At 39.0% G+C, this 16,380-nt stretch overlaps 1 protein-coding gene across 4 annotated transcripts in view; it reads right to left on the minus strand.

Moving 5' to 3' along the window:
• Positions 1-16,380, minus strand: part of CUX2 (cut like homeobox 2) — a 2,130,834-nt gene that overhangs the window by 1,436,757 nt on the left and 677,697 nt on the right. The gene's annotated exons all lie outside the window — the stretch shown is intronic.

Consider the following 16,380-nt stretch of genomic DNA (forward strand, 5'->3'; position numbering starts at 1 on the left):
ATAACATACTTACCCTTTACCTAAATAAACCTGTTTTCCTGCTAATTCCTTGCTCCAGCTATATGAAAACCTACACCACCACGGCAGTAGGCACATCACAGTGTGAAGGTCTTCAATTAATCAAACATTTTGACTGAGCATACACAAGCACAGCTGCACAAACCTACTCAACACTTTTTTTTATCAGAACTTTGCATGCCGCTTCTTCTTGACTTGTTAAAAGGCTGCTGAAGCAGATGTCTCAAATCCTCAAACAATCCCCTCCCTATGAATCTTGATACCCACACATGTACTGAAGCATGAGTGAAGGGAGTCATTTTCAATGGCATTAAGCCAGTCAATCTGCAACAGGCTGTATATCACATGAGCACCTCTCAGTTGTGGGCATGTATTTTTTTTCTCTTCCCCTCAACATAAATTGCAATGACATGCATGGGACTGCACCTCTGTTCTACATGCATCCCTACTAGATGTCCCTGATGCATCTAATTTCTAGGTATGACTAGTACAGCATCCATCAGGGTCTGATCACTAAAAGACTCTTTCCTATGTGCTCCCTATCAGGCCAGTTAAACTTTGATCCACCCCCTATCTGGTTAAACCTACCATGATCTAACTAAAATCAGGCTTGAACCTGGGCTATTGGTGGTACAGATGGACACCCTAACTCTCGATCACTGAATGACTGAGAATGTTACGGAACTACTCTTGGGACTTCCATGTTGAAATTCTGGATCCCTCTCTAGCTGTCCTTGAGCCAAGGAAGACTACAAAAAAAATTAAAAAATAACATACGCTGACCAGTGTTACCACACAATCTATATGTCATATGCCATATGCATCAAACAAATATATATACAGATATTAGAAGATCCCAACAGAAGAAGCACCGAAAATACATGTGTTGCATTCAGCTCATATGTAGCCTATCCCCTTTTCTTCCCATTATCTGCCCCAAGCTGTACTGAACCCCACTGGTAACTACTGTTGACAGCACATTTTTAATTCCATACCACCGTCTCTGTGAAACAGTATTTTTCTAAGCCTTTTCCTTAACTGTAGCCATTCCAGGTCGCACCCACATTCTCTTCTTTCATACCCTGTTCTTCTTCAACACCACCACTCTGATTTGCCCTCAAAACAAAATGGTATGTCTGCATTGCATCCCCTTTTCTTTTCCCTCACCAAATGCTTACATTTTTAAGCTGGCATCATTGCATACAGGGATGGAACCCTGACTGTGACTCAGGCAGCTGGGGTTTCATTAGTGGCACCTGGCACCAGAAAAGGCAGGCATGCAAGTAAAGTACTGAAGTAGCATGGGAGCTCAGGGAGCACATGGGGAACTGCAATTTCCCTGGTGAAGACCAGAGTAACCACTTCCTATACGTCAGAGCTCAAGGCTGGGATGCTTTCTGGCAGATCTCTCAAAGAAATGAGGGATGACCAGTGGAGACATTCCACTGTACATCCCCCTTCCCTGCTTAGCCAAGTGCATGTGGGGAAAAAAGGGCCATAAAGGAAAAACCTTGAACCACCCCTGACGGCTGTCTCAGTGATGACTTCTCTTGGTTGACCCCCTGTGATGGGGAACAAATAGACCAACTTGCTGGGAGGGAGATGATAACTAACAGACAGCAGGGACAAAAAGTGTACAGTTTTTATTTTTCTAAACCTCTGCTCATCACACTAGGCTCTAAGTTCTCTTTGCCACTTAGTTAATCCTTTTGCACACTTCTAGCTAGCTTAAGTTCCCCTTGACTGCTATGACTTTCAGAATGGAACACAGTGCTCCAGTGTTACCAGTGCCTTGTAAATAAAAGGATAGTCACAAAACCTCTAGATTTTACCCCCACCCTAAGCACTCTAAAATCCTCCTTGCCTTTACTTACGACCTTCATATATACAGCATGATAAAGCTTAGGGGAGCCTACTACCCCCAAATACTTTATTGAATATAATCTTACTTTCAAGTGTTCCATGGGTTCCTCCTCCAAAGTACATTGTTTCATATTAAGCTCCAGTGGCCATGTGTCTACCAGTGACTATCACACAGTGACCACAGGTTTCTGTCTTCATCACTTAAACTTTCCGGTTACCTATTACAACCACGAAACCGCAGTTGCGTGAATATGGAAATGTCGACACATATTGAGCGAACCGCGAAAACACCAAACGTCCTGAAGCGTGAAATTCAAAATGTCGAATCGTCATAGTTGGCACTTCTCCGTTATAGCTCCTCAAGGTAAGTGTGCAATACTTACAGACCTTAGGGTTAGGGTACGGGTTAATGTAAGTGCATACATAGTAATATATGTAAGCTTTAGTTTAGGGTTAGACGTAGGGTTTTGTTAAGTGTATGTATGTGGATTACTTATTTTGTTTGGGTAGGTAGTACGTAGCAGGCGGTGGGGTTGGCCCACTATGCCGATTCGACATTTTGAATTTCGTGGTTCAGGACGTTCAGTGTTTTCGTGGTTCGCTCATTATGTGTCGACGTTTCAGTATTCATGCATGTGAGGTTTTGCGGTTATAATATAGACCCACCTTTCCTGCTTTCCAATCCCATTGTGATAACTGATACAAACAAATTAAATAAGACTGGTGCTAGTACACAGTTTTGTGGGTTTCCACTGCTTACAGACTTTTCTTGTGACAGTTGCTCTCCAACAAGCACCACCAGCTTCTCTTCAGATAAACATTAATCAGTCCATTCCGAAATGCTGAGCCCTACAACATCCATTCATTTTTTATCAGTCTTCTCTGGGGATCAGAGTCAAAGGTCTTCCTAGGTTCTAGCGTTCCCCTCACCCACTTCCCTGGTAACACAGTCCTGAAACTGGATTAAGTACAACTGGCAGTACCCTTCTATGTAAAGCTATACAGACAGTCATTACCATACTAAGCTAATAAAGGTAGCACTAAGCTAGTAAAGGTTAGTACTAAGCTATTAAAGGCTATACAGCAAAAGGGATAACAGTACAGCATTAGCCATGTGCAATGCTCTGTGGTCTGGCACTGCATGTATAAAATAACAGTACTCTATTTAAGTTATTAGAGGGCATTCTGGACACCTCTCCAAGATGGTTCAGATGAATTACAAAGGAAAAAGATGTTTATGGATCTGTTTATTAGCTGCTGCAAGGCAGTTCTAAATTACAACACTGGATGACAAAAGGAACTTTGGTGAACTGGGACTTGAACCACAGTGTGAAGAGCATTACTCTAATGAGAACATTCAAGCTGAGGCCTTATGGGTTTAAACTGAATCTCGTCAGATGTATTTTCTTTACAGTTGTCAGTTATCAAAAGACTGCTGCTGTTACTTTTAGACACCTTATAACTACTGTCTCCTCTTTCAAATATTCCAGAAAGGTTTGGTTGGAGTACTTTTAATTTTCAACTTCTGGTAAAATCATTTTTTTTCACAAACAGTTGAAGCAGTTGTCTGTTCTATCTTCCAACATTGCACAATTCTGTCTCCCTTCTTTATGGCTCACTCTCTGAGATGGCCATTTGTATATTAATTCACTATGGTATGCCACCTACAAAATTGTTCACAATTTTGTCAAGGAGTACAATGACACAAACAGATGTGTAGTAACTGTTGTTCAAATAGCTGAAAATGTGTGATATTCTGTGCTTTGCTCTGGAAGTCAGTAAACCCAAAGCCTGAAAAATGAGGATTCCTTCTAAAAGCCTCATGGCCTTCCTCATAGATTTGTACACAGTATTAATGAGAGCAACCAATGTCAGCTTGGTTTATGATAGTTTTTTCAGGGAAGGCTACACTCAGCCATCTACAAAGGGATATTGTCTCTTTAACTGAATGCAGCACTGTATCATCCTTTCTCTTCCGATTTTCACTTTTATTAGCAAAGCTGCACACTGTTTATACTAGTGGGTATTTCGTTTGCCAGAACAATTACAGTATGACAAATGGCACATCAATGTAATCCATCAACTCGGCCATGACAGGAATCCTATACAGAGGCCTGCCATTAATTCCCAGCTCTGCTCTCTGGGGTCCCATGCTTTAGTATCCATGACAACATTTAAGACGCCTGGCGAGCTTGCCATCTCTGTGTGAAAGATGGGCACCTTATTGTCGCACTGGAATTTAACCTCTGACACCAGCAAAGTATTACATTCTAAACAAGAAATCTTTTTTTTATAATGCTAAGTTCCAAACACGTAAGGTTTTAGAATATGAAATGTCTCCTCTTATAACTGTGCTTCTTTACTTCACAGCAACAGCAAATGAATAGTGGGCCTTTACGGGTCAGGCAACCAGTCTCAGAAAATAAGTTTTGCATTATAAGCTAAAATAGTCATGCTCATATGGTGGATTTTGAACTGTAAACTGGAAAGCTGCTCTATTCACTTAGCTTATGTAAGTACAGTCATTTTAGAAACTCAAAGGAAATACATTTTAAATAAGCACTGCATCTACCATTTGTAAGACAACACAAGATCAAGACTTTATTTACAAAAACAAACATGCGCACACACACACACACACACACACACACACACACACACACACACACACACACACACACACACACACACACACACACACACACACAGCTATACGCCAATTGCACTGCTTGCCAGTCAGAAAATTCCATATACACCTGTTTTCTCATCATGGAAACACCTCCAAAGGCTAAAGGGTAATTTAAATGCCATGCCTATACATTCATGGCTGCTCATGCGAGGCTACCAGAGAAATGCTAATTACAGCCAACTGTGCACCTAATTTTCTGATGTAAATATCTGTTGAACAACAGCTTAATGAAGGTCAACAAGGCACATTCCACACAAGTCACTGTACTGCCATGTGCAGCAGCATTTCTTGTCCACTGTGTCAAGTTTTACTTAACCTTAGGTATTAATCTGAGCTATGTTTACCAAGCATGTCATTTCACAGCTGTGACTTCAGTATTGCAAAGCTAGTTAAAACACTACAGCAAAAAAAAAAAAAAAACTGAAGGAAATGAAACACTGGGGCATTTACAAAAAATTATAACATGATTCAGAAACAAAACTGATACATTGTTTTCATTTAAATTATGTGTATTTAACTCTTTAGATATCTGTTGCTTTAAGTGTAATATACTTACAACTGTACTCAACTTGCCATGGTACTTTTCAACAATGCATTTATTGTTCAGTACTAATGCATACCAGGGGATTTTAGCTAATCCTACAGATTTAAAGTACAAAATGTACCTGTCTGACTATTCCAACATAAGCCTTGGTTTCAGTGTGGGGAAATATCACTTTTACATTGGTATGGCTGGGTGGTCCAACTAAAAATGAGTTTTCACATACAAAAAGCTTTGGGACAGAAACTGTCAGTAGTTGGGTGGCCACTCAGAAAATACACTCCTACTGACAGAATATTTTAAAGGAATGGCACTTCGTATGTAAAAGAAACCCCTTCAGACAATGGCATGGAGGTACAGACTCTCAAAGTTTATATCGCTACAGCAATAACACTACCTGGTGCCGGGAAACAAAGCCCGGACAAAGTAAAGGAAAGCCTGTCAATTGCAACAAACTGAGCTTGTATGTAATCTAATAGTGCAATCAAAAGGACATCTGCCAAAGATCAATGAAAGCTCACAAGCTACTAAATACTCTCAGATGTTCACAGGTGAATACTAGGGTAACTGCCCAGAAGAGCCATTTTAAGCCTCACTAATATTCTGAGGTTAGAATCAAACCCTGTACCTTGTGTCTGTGAGGTAAAAACCATCACCATTATGTCAAACCCACCTTTCAAGGAACAAGGCCAATTCATATACTTCAACAAAATCTGTTTCCAAAACAATACACAAGACTTCAGCTTTGAATGGTTCCCAAGGAACTTAAAAATAATTTGACCTTCCTGTTGTACAGACAGCAGCCCTGTGGCTGTCTGGAAATGCTGATCCAGGCAGTCAGGTAGCAAGGAAGTGGAGGTACTTATAAAGGGTCTAAAATACTAAATGGTTTTACTTCTTTAAGCCTTTCACTAAAATTCATGGGCCTAATGATAAGAGTTTATTTTCATTAATGTTGTTAAAATATGTATTTTATATAGATATAACAGAATGTGATGCAGTTTTGTTTGCATTACTACAAAACAGTACAGGTCTTTAAGAGTAGACATTTACACCTAAACATATGGTTTGTTACCCATTAAATATTATTATTAGTTATCGTAACTTTATATTCATGCACCCTAAGTATAGGGAATGGAATTTTATTGTATTTCCTATAATGTATACTCAGGGTATGCTTTTGTCATCTACTTCTGAAGGAACTCATTTAGCTATAGATAATGATCTAAAGTACTGGTATCAGTTAATATCTGATAATAAAGTTAAAAATCTAGATTTCTTAAAACAAGAATTTGATCTAAGAGAAACTTGCTGGTTAGAGGTTCAGACCTTTAGACAACATCTCATTAATAAAATAGATTTAATGTCTATAACTGTTAAAGAATCTATTCCAACACTGATTGATTACTTGATATTAAATTTACAACATAAAGTTTCTGATAAAGGTAAACTTTCATACATACATAAAGTTATCAGACAAGAAACTTTTACAGTGTAGATTCATACTGGAATTATTTCACTTCTATTAATGGGGACCCACCAAATCAACAAGATAAACAATATATATTGGAATCTGCTTATAGAACTACGTCTTCCATTGTCTGGAGACTTTATACATGGAATTTTTACATAGATCTTTTATACACCTTTGATGATGAATAAAATAAATAATAAAGATAATCTATGTAAGAGATGTAATGTAGAAATTAATGCTGACTGGGCTCATATGTTTTATGACTGTATAAAATTGAAAGAATACTGGAAGTCAATTAATGAATTTTTGCAGGCTCTTTTACAGATAATTTCATTATTTCTAAATCTCTTATATTATTCAACACACCTGTACCTCAAAGTGTTAAAAAGGTTAAGCTTCCCTTGTTATGGTCTATTCTAGCAGTGGCTAGGAAAATAATAACTAGAAATTGGATTTCAGATACACCTCCTTCGTTCAATGAATTTAAAAATGTTATGAATATAGTGTGCCATATGGAAATAAACACAATTAGGACTAGAACAAATAGAAAAACATCTTATTTTATTGTATGGGATAATTTTCAAAATTTGTTAAAAAAATTTTAATTTCAATAGCATGGTATTTTAGTTTAATTAATTGATCTGATTGTAGTGGATGTCTTTGTAAATACTTTAGTTGTTTTGTTGAATATTATAATAATACCTATTTTTAATTACTTGTATAAAATTGTTATGATATTTCTCTTATATGTTAAAACAATAAACCTGTTTTGAAAAAAAAAAAAAAAAAAAGAGTAGACATTATTTGTACCACACATATGAAAACTACATTTCCTTTCCAAAAATAAACATTTAATATAAAGGGTAGTTGACATCATGTTATCAGTTGAAAGGAAATCTCTGCATTCTTAGAGCCTGGCAATGATTTTATTTTAATAGAGAACAGGACAGCAATAAATCCTTCAACAAGGAATTGATCTCCTCCAGTTGCTGAAATTGGCTTTATATGTGTAAGACTATACAAAACATGTTTTTATTGTTCTGCTTTCTGTCCAACCAGCACATATCCCAAATTGAGATCATCATCATCAACCCCTTTTTTTACCCATTTACTACAAGAAGTTGGGTTGTTGTGTCAACTGTCACCATTTCTCTCTACTCAATGACACTCCTGCCTTCTTCAACACTCATGCCTGACTGTCGCAGATCTTCTCTCACACAATCCATCCACCTCTTTGCTGTCCACTTACAATCTTCCTGTCTGTCCCAAATCCTCTTCACCAAATTGTCTTCTGCTTTTCTGCACATAGGTTCATAGGTTGGTACTAGGATATCGGCCCTAGGGCCTATGCAAGCCTAGCCATAACAATTCCCAATTCCCTGGATACTTCTTCCCACAATATTTACTTCTCTGAGCTCCTGTCTAGCAGGGCGACTGACATGATCCCCGGGATGAATTTCCTATCTCCCATCCAATCATCAAGGTTCCTTTTGAAGAGGGCCAATGATGACATGTACGGGCAGTCTATTCCAGAGTATGGGGAGTCTCTGGGTCAGGAACCTATCCCTCCAGCATGTTTTGTTCATTGTGATGACAAGGTTAAATCCCTAGAGCATGTGGCTCTGAGGGAGTGGGATTTCTTTAAGTGGAGCATGTCCAATAGCCCAGGGTTTGACATGGCCTTGTATGTTAAGCAGAGATCACCTCTGAGTAGACGATATGCCACAGAGTATAGCTGGAGTTTTTTTAGACAGTCAGCATATGGCATCTGCTTTAGGCCTTTGATTCTTTTAGTGAGGTATTTCTGTGGCCTTTCCAGCTGTTGCAGATGTCTTGTGAGGTACATACCAAACGGGGCATTATACTCTATAATGGGTCTAATGAGGGATGAGCACAGTGGGACAATGACCTCCTTTTTTCTGAATGAAAAGCCCTTAGTGATGAGGTGTGCCACATAGAAGGATTTCCTGACTGTTGTAGCAATGTGGTTATCGAAAGTGAGACCAATGTCCACCTGTGTCCCTAAGTCTCTCATCACACTTTCGATGTTTGGCGTCCTGCCACCTATGTGGTAATTCATGGGTACATGTTTTTTTCCAAAGGGGATAACTATACATTTCTTGGCATTAAGCTTGAGCCCATGGCTCTGGCACCAGGCATCTGCTTCTGTAAGGCCTTTTTGTAGAATATCCACATCATTTGGGGATTCAATAATGGCTCCCAGTTTGCAGTCATCTGCAAACTTTGTTAGCCAGAGTCCCTTAGTGTTGGCCTGTACTTCAGACAAGTAGATGCCAAACAAGATGTGCCCAAACCACCATAATCTGTTCTCTATGACCTCTTCTGGAGTTGAAGCTACTTTGGCTTCAGTTCTTATGTCCTCATTTCTTTGTCTGTCCCACAGACTGCACCCTATGACCTGTCTCAGGCACTTCATCTCCATCACCTCTAGTTTGCTCAACTGTTCTGCCTTTACTGCCCAGGTGTCCATACCATACAGTAGTACTGGTCACAGCACTTTACTTTTTAGCTTCTTTGGCATTCTTCTGTCATACACTACACCTGACAATCTGTGCCAGTTAGTTGCAGCCTCTCTGATTCTAGCTTTGACCACCTCATTCAGACTTCCCGTATCCTCAACCACCCTTCCCAGATACCTGAAGCTATTAACCTGTTCCACTATTTTCCCTTCTATTTCAATTCTCAGCTTCTTTTGAACTCCATCATTTGCAGCCATTACAGCTTATTTGTCTTATGTGTATTCAGTTTCATCCCATGTGCCTTCAGTTTTGCATTCCATTCCTCTATCCTTTGTTGAAGTTCTTGCTCAGAGTCTGCCTGTAATGCCATATCATCTGTATATAGTAACTCTGTTGATCTGTCCCCTTCGAGCTGTTTGCAAATATGAACAGCCAGTATGAACAGCAGTGGGCACAGAGTTGAACCCTGGTACATGCCCACTCCAACTGGGAACCCCTTGTGAGTCTGAACACTTTTCATACATGGGTCACTGGGTCCTTGTACATAGCATTCACTAATTCTACCAATGTTTCTGGGACTTTGAACCACTGCAGGACTGCCCTAATCAGCTTTCTTGGGACCTTGTCATATATTTTCTCCAAGTCTAGGAATGCCCAGTTGGACTCTTTCCTCATCTCTAGCTTCTTCTGAACTATCTGTCTCACTGCAAACATTGGGTCGGTTTGCTGCATCCTGATCTGAATCTGAACTGCTCATCTCCCATCTTACTTTCTACTACTATGCATATTTGTTTATTAATCAGCCTCTCCAGAACTTTCATGCACTGTGACAGGAGTTTGATACCTCTGTACTGCCCCAGGGTTGTGAATGTTCTTCTTGTTCTTGTACACTGGCAATTGTATGCTTATTGTCCAGTCATCTGGGATATGCTTTTCTCTCCATAGTGCTAGGAGTACCATCAGGAACCATTTCTCCCCTAACTCACCCAAACTGAGATATTTCATGTAAACTAGCTCATGTATTATATAAATCTGAGGCTCTCAAAAGCTACTTGGTTTCACAAACTTACATAAGCCTTGGTTTATGATAATATTATGAGGGGACTTTTACAGGTACACTGTTCATTATTATATGGTAATAGCTGTAAGTAACTGTATTTTTGTGACACTATACACCTTACTTCACTTAGCTTGACATAATATAGTCACTAGACTTTCCATTTTTTGTACTATTATCTTGCTTATAATTTAATTGCTTTCTAACATTACCATGTGTCTTATGCCATTGTACCTATTAGCTCTTCACTAACAAAAGTCTGTTGTCCAGATGGTCAATGCAGTTAACAAGTTAAAACAAATAACACAATTCCATTTTTCCAATGTAACTGTATCTTTTTAAAGCCTAGAGTTACTCTAGAATGCATACTCTGCAGTCCAACAGCATTCTTTTAGCTAATGCTGAGCATAAGCTCTTTGAAAACCACAATTCAGATCCACATTAATACCTCTGAAGTCAAAACGAGAGAAAAAGGATTAGGAGAATCCAAATTCTGCCAAAGAATTAGAAATTCCGGATTTTGTTGTGTTTATACCCACTACTTCTCAAACAGTCGACAGACATTCAGGTGCTCTATACAAGCCTGTTATTATCACATTTGGTTGACTTCTACTGCTTCAGACAGCAGATGTTAAAACAGTATTGCTTGCTCTATAGAGGAATAATGCGTCATTGCTTGAAATTTAGATGCACAAGCTCACAGTCTCCTGGAGAAAGAGTGAAACGAGTTTTTACATCTGTCACATGTAAGGTGCAGTCATGATGGCGTGACAACAATAAAATAAGTGGGTGCATGTACATGGGGACTTGTCCCCATGCAAGAAAAATGCTTTATTTGTATTTTATTTTTGCTGCACTTCCCTCTAAACTGTACAGTTGCAAGTATGTCTTTTTTTGTGGTTTGCATACCCTTGCAATCACTTTCCTGGAATTTGTGCGATGCAATTATAATGCAAGAACTGCATTGTTGAGGATACACAAAGGATCTGAACAAACAGTGTTAGGGCAAGGCATAAGGGATCTATATTATAACATCGAAGTCTTAAAACTTTGAATGTTATAATATCAAACCCATTTGATCGAAAGACCATAAAATCGAACAGTCAGAATAATAAATTTTTTCCCAGGGAAAAAATTTGCTGGTTCGACAAACATACACACAACAAAAGCACACTAAAATAAATAATCCACACACATACACTTCACAAAACCCTACAGTAAATCATACATACACTACTAGCTATCCACTAACCTTAACCCAACCCTAACCCTAACCCTAAGGTCTGTAACTACCGCACACTCACCTTACCCGCTCCCTAACCCTAAAGTCCCTAACTATCACACACTCACCTTATCTGCTCTCTAACCCTAAAAGTCCCTATTGCACACTCACCTTACCCGCTCCCTAACCCTAAAGTCCATATTGCACACTCACCTTACCCGCTCCCTAACCCTAAAGTCCCTATCGCACACTCACCTTACCCGCTCCCTAACCCTAAGGTCCCTATCGCACACTCACCTTCGTTCGTACACTTACCTTAACCCGGTCCGTAACCTTCGCTCCACAGTCGAGGAAATAGTGAAGCTGCAGAAACGGCCCACAGAATACTTTCCCTAAGAAAGTATTCGATATTCTACAGCTTCGCTATTTTCAGCGTTTGGTGCATAGGGTTCGATATTATAACATTCAAAGTTTTAAGACTTCGATGTTATAATATAGACCCAGGCATAAGCTAGGCTTGCTTGGTCTTACTGAAGGTAAGGCCACAGAAGCCAAACCTGCTAACTGTAGCATCCTGCTACCCCATCTGACTGCAACAGTTATTATACCTTCAAATAATATTTAAAGTGTTTCTGCAGGGGGTTCTTCACCCTCTGCAACCCATTTCATAGAAGCTTTGTCCCCATGCCTTGATCTCTAACTATACTCCTACAAGGTCATAACAGTTTAGAGAAAAAGGAAATAATTCCCCTTTTCTCCAAGTTGGTGTAACTTTGAAGACAGCACATGTGATCTGGGGTAAGGAATCAAAACTCCTTCCGCCACACACACACACACACACACACACACACACACACACACACACACACACAGTGCAGGGAAATATTACAGTTGAGATCTTTATAGTTAAATGTAATGCAGTTGTCAGGTGTTTGTGTATGGGGAGGGGAGGGGAGATTGTTCTTAGTAGACAGAGTGTAATGCATTAAACATCTGCAAGACAAAGTGAAACCCACAAACCAATAGCTGAAGTTTATCTCTACAGCATATTCTTATTGCGACTGATATGACTTCATTCAGTAATGAAATCTTGCCATCTTCAGGACAAGGGTAGCCCTGTGAATGTAGTACATCTGGACTTTAATAAAGCCTTTGACACTATGTCTCTCAAAGTTAGTAAGATAATTAAAGGGCCTGGAGGTGTAGCCAAAACCGTGCAATGGATTAGAAATACCCATATTCACATGAAACTGTTGTCGGAGAGGAGCTGCAAAAAAATGTCAGTAAAACACTGCAGTACCACAGGGATCAAAGTTGGCATAAGCCCATTATGTACATTTGTATAACATTTCACAGTGCATTTGGTAAGCAAGATCAAGTGACATGCTGATGATATACTAAACAGTACAGTTGTGGCAGATAAGACGTCTAGCTACTATGGAAACTTACAGTGGTGGGTAGCATGGGCAAAGAGTTAGTGTATGAGTCTTAATGTAAATTATGCCATCTGAGAAGTACAATTCACACAGTAACCATACCATTATTGTGTGGTGACCACAGACAGGAATGAGAAGAATACGACTTTTGGTATGAATTAATGGAAAATAAAAGGCAAATCTGTTGTTTCTGTACTTCATTTTTAAAGTTTTATGGCTGGCTATGTGAATAGGTCTTCTGACCCTTTTCAGTTATGAGCCGGGTAAAAGTACAATTGACTACAAGAGCTAAGAAGTCATACATCAATCACTGTGTTTAAAATTATTAACTAAATGTATTGTAAAATTGTTACAGTAAATATCTTAAAACAACATTTACAACATGACACATATGAGAAGTTAACCAGTGTCAAGGTAGTTGCATTTAGTTTCATTCATCAGTTGCTGCTTGAGGTTTATTTTGATCTACTTCAATTATTCTTATTTTATAATATCTGAAGGTGATTTACTCCATGTTGCAGTTGCTATCTTAGATAAAGCTTTTTCTCCAATAGTGACTTTAAATCTAGATCATACAGGTGTAATGCGTTCTTGATGGCTATCTTTCTGTAGATTCACGGCAATTACTTTACTGACATAAATATCAAGAGTGGAAAAGTTGAAACCTAAACATCGATATCAGAAGTGTCAAAGGATAGAAATAATGGGAAAACATGCAATGTGTGATCACAGTGCAGCATGGAGAGGGGACATGACCTTTCCCTGCTGTAGTGCAATCTCAGAATTGGTGTATATAAATAAAAATTATATGGGGGTGCAAGGGGCGCTTGTTCCCCTGCAAAAAAAAAGATGTTTTTGTTGGTTTCTCTTTTTTGATTCAATGTTCTGGATGTCACTCCACATTCAGGATGCTCAATCAAATTTCCTGAATCTGTTTCTCAGTGAATAGTTTTGGTCTAATAGAAATTGGGAAAACAATGTAGATGGAGCTAGAAATTGAGATAATGGAAAGCATTTTGTTTAACAAAGTGGATAATAATGTCCCCTATGTTAATTTCCATCATACAATGTGAACAAGCAGTCGTGAAGGTCAATAAGCTTCTAGGTGGCTTATGGTGTCTCTCAAAAAAAGGAATTACTAGAAAATGGAAATCAAAGACTAAACCAACTGTATTTGAAGTAGCAAATATTGTAACAGAGATAAAAGAACTGGAAGCGGGATCTTTAGAAAAGAATAAGTGCAAATTACATAGAAAAAACACTACATAGAAAAGGACAGTACTTTACAAGTGCATGTAGGTATCTCTTTCATGGTGAAACTGCTCCTAAATTTTTACACCTACAAGCTTCTTTTAATTTTACAAGTATTGACAAAATAGCTGAATATAGGGTCCTAGCACTCACTAAGCCAAGGGCAACAGCTGCATATGACCCTCTCATAGCCCCCCTCATTCTTTCAGACTAACAGACTTCCTTCCAGTGATTCCCTTCAATGCTTCTTGTAGCTTAGCGACCGTGTTCCTCAGAAGTGTACTTGGTCCCAGTGCTTATAATTCCCTAAGAAAAGGATATCTTTGACCCTCTATCTTACTACCAGGCTTTTCCCTTGGACTTTCACAGACTAGTGCATGAAATTATTATTTGACTTTCAGAAGATACTGTAAGTACTTTCTTTAATTTAGCTTTATAGTAAAACCATCCTATACTACTTTTCCTCTATTCCTGACTTACATGGTTAGTGTCTACACTGATACTGATAGTTATTATTCTTCAGGCTCATTTCTGCTATTGCTTTGCTAGCTCCAGGTGCTGCACACTCTGTTCGCCCCCGCTGTGTTTGGGCTAATTCCGCTCACCTACCCTACCCCCATTCCCACCCTACCCTACTCTACTAGAAAGTTCACAATGGGGATCACTCCAGTGGCTCTACTTGATAGAGGCATTGGGAACAAATGACAGGCGGCACAATGCCAGGGCACTTCTATGGGCTAGGCTTGTAAAGCCCCCAGGGCCATTAGCCTAGTACACACCTATGAACCTATGAACCCCAGGATCAATTTCCTTTGTTCCTAGACCAGCTACTCCCCTTCTCCCTATCCTCCAATCAGCACTCCACCTACAATTTTCAATCTCACTTCATCCATTATCCCATCAAGTCTCCTTTCTGACTCTTCTACATAAGATTTTCTTTACTTTATCTACAATCCGACTGTCATCTCCGACTTTAGCTACAATCTACTTTCTTTACTATGCCTCTAATAAAAACTATCATCTCTCTCCCTGTCCTCCTAGCTCTTTACTCCTAGCCCTTTATACCACCTCCTTCCAATCATACCTTCTCACAATCTTCCCCCACCTTGCCAGCAATTGAGGACCTGCATCTTGACAAACCTACTGTTCACATCTCCCCATACCTTTTCAACACCTCCCCCTACTCTACTATTCTCTCGTAGATATTTTCAAACCAACAGCTATGCTACTACACTACACTACACACACACACACACACATATATATATATATATATATATATATATATATATATATATATGTATATATATACATATATATCAGTCTGCTTTTTCAAACTAAGATGTCTTCCTCTCCATTCTACCCATATTAAACTTCAATGTGACATCCATCCTAATCCAGGCCCAATCCTCGCCACATTCTCTACCCCACCTCCCCCCACAAAATCTACATTCTGGCACCTCCCCTAATTCCACACCTAACTCCAATCTCCCACTGAAAAAAAGTAACTCTGACCTTCTCATCATTAACATCAACCTCAGATGTTTGGTAAAGTATATGAATTTCATGCTGCTAGTTCCCTTTACCCCCCCCCCAATATAGCTGTCATTACTGAAACATGGCTTAAGCCTTATATTAAATCTGAAGAATTTCTTCCCAATTGTTATAACATCCTCAGAACTGATAAGAGTATCTAGACATGGTGGTGGGACTGCCATTTTGTTTAAAGACAATCTTAAACTGGCACAACGCAACTCTACTCCACCTGATATCCCTAACTCAGAATTTTCAGTAGCACACCTAGATATGAATAATCATAAGTCCATTATCTTTATGGTGATCTACCTGTCCCCTGCTAATAACCTCCAAAATATTAGAAACATCATTGAATGGGCCTCTACCAACTTCAGTCATGAAACTACTATAACTGGAGATTTTAACCTTGACTGGACTACCTGCTGTTCTAACCCCCCTACTAACTTTATAAACCTGTAAAATTTCTGTCAAAAAATTAACCACCCCACATACATCAACAAACGCACCAACACGCAATCCATTCTTGACTGGATTTTAACAAACAAATCCAATATTAGCTATGATTCTGGGGGTCTCCCTGACACACTAAGCACTCACTTCCCTACCTACTTGATTAGAAAACATACATATAATTCCTGTAACATTTCATTTCGCTACATTTGCAATAAAAAACACTTTTCTCCTACCTTATTTAATACTCTTCTTCAACAATATGACTGGGCACCTCTAAAAACTCTTCAATTGGACCATGCAGTACTTCAATTGTGCTTTCCGACAAATACTTAATGATCTATCCTCAATTAGAAAAATTCA

The sequence above is a fragment of the Protopterus annectens genome, chromosome 4.part0, assembly GCF_019279795.1.
Source record: "Protopterus annectens isolate FY-2018-M chromosome 4.part0, PAN1.0, whole genome shotgun sequence".
NCBI lineage: Eukaryota > Metazoa > Chordata > Ceratodontiformes > Protopteridae > Protopterus > Protopterus annectens.